The sequence below is a fragment of the Papaver somniferum genome, chromosome 1 (genome assembly GCF_003573695.1).
Source record: "Papaver somniferum cultivar HN1 chromosome 1, ASM357369v1, whole genome shotgun sequence".
Lineage (NCBI taxonomy): Eukaryota > Viridiplantae > Streptophyta > Magnoliopsida > Ranunculales > Papaveraceae > Papaver > Papaver somniferum.
The window spans coordinates 193,448,552-193,450,193 of NC_039358.1; the positions used below are offsets into that span (position 1 = coordinate 193,448,552).

The 1,642-nt window shown below is 37.1% G+C and overlaps 1 non-coding gene across 1 annotated transcript; it reads right to left on the reverse strand.

The window, feature by feature from the left end:
* Positions 1 to 1,270: 1,270 nt before the first annotated feature.
* TRNAE-CUC lies at positions 1,271 to 1,343 on the reverse strand. Its single transcript has one exon. It is a non-coding gene; the product is annotated as a tRNA-Glu (tRNA).
* Between the last annotated feature and the right edge of the window lie 299 nt (positions 1,344 to 1,642).

Genomic DNA, 1,642 nt, shown 5'->3' on the forward strand with positions numbered 1-1,642 from the left:
ACCATCAACCCTTCCACATAGCTGGTGAAACTGCAGTCGGCGAGCCACCCCTTCATTCTCCATGCAAACAATACATATATGTTTGCAAACTTCAATATCAAAACCACAACCTGTACTATCTTTCACTTTTTTGGGAATATTCATGGTAACTATCATTTTGCCCAAAACTGGACCTTGTTGTAAGCCATTAAACTATAATCAAGGAGAGCAGTGCAAACAAATTCAGTCAGCAGAACCAACAAATTTACCCAAGTTACCGAAAGTGGAACTTGTAGTAAGCCATTGAACTATATTAACGGTAAGAGACGCGTTATACCTAACATGTTCAGTTGTATTCAGATTCATGGTAACTATCTTCTTGCCAAAACTGGACCTTGTTGTAAACCGTTAAACTACAATCATTGAGAGCAGCGCCAACAAATTCAGTAAGCAGAATCAATAAATTTACCTAATTACCAAAACTGGACCTTGTCGTAAGCCAATGAACTATATTAACAGCGAGAGCAATGTGAGCGAATTCAATAAACAGGATGGTTTACCTAGCATATTTGTTTCGTGCTCCTGTACAAAATGAAAACCAATGAGATACGTTTTTTACCTAACATATTCAGTTGTATGCACACCAACACTACTTTCCATTAACACCAAAGCTTTTGACTTCTCCGGATTCAGCAACTCCAACGTTATTCAGTTGTATTCATTAGCTTGACCATATAGGTCTCAGTTGCCCACCAAGCCAAAATTTTGGGGAAAAACAGAAATTGTATAGAAAAATCAACTAAAACTTTATCACTAACTCATATGAATAAATCCAATTGGAGTGATCTGTTTTGTTATTGAGTGTAAGTTTCAAGAGCCTGAAATGGCATTCAGTCATAGTGTAACCTACCAGCCACCCACTTAGGAAGCATGCTCAGACATGGATTGATACTGAACAGATGTTATTTGTTTGAATTCTTGAATGGATGTAATTTATTCAATCTGATTGATTATTCTTCTCTTGTTCAATTGTATAGTACACCAACGACACCTAAGTAGAAAGATATGTATGATTCTACTCTTTATGTATCAGACGATCACACAGGCTCAAAGAGTTCTTACCTGTTGAAGTTCAGTAAGATATTTTCGGGCATGCTCAGATGCAGTTGGTCGTTCAGGAAGCTCACCCAATCTTCATAAAGAATATATGACATTATTTATTAAAATCTATGACATGTAATGCACTTGAGCTAATAAAGCATGTAAGGTTTTCAGCCTACTCAAATACCTCTGCCATCTGTGGGAGTCGAACCCACAACTTTATGGTTGAGAACCATGTGCTCTGCCATTTGAGCTAAGACAGCAAGTACCATTTCCTAATGTAAGTTGGAATTTAAAAAATGACACTGAAGCACAAATTCTTCATAGACATAAAGGGATTTTAAGAAGAGAATATATCTTCAGCTTACTCAGTACGCTTGAACAAAGTCATGAGAAGCATTTCACCTTCGGCAAGTAGAGTAGAGCTCCTAAAAGTTGATCAAACGCCATCAACTTTGCACCTTGAATAGCCAAGCAAATGTCAACAATTTGGACCTTGTATAGCCGAGCAAATTTCAACAATTTGGACCTTGTATAGCCAAACAAATGTCAACAATTTGGA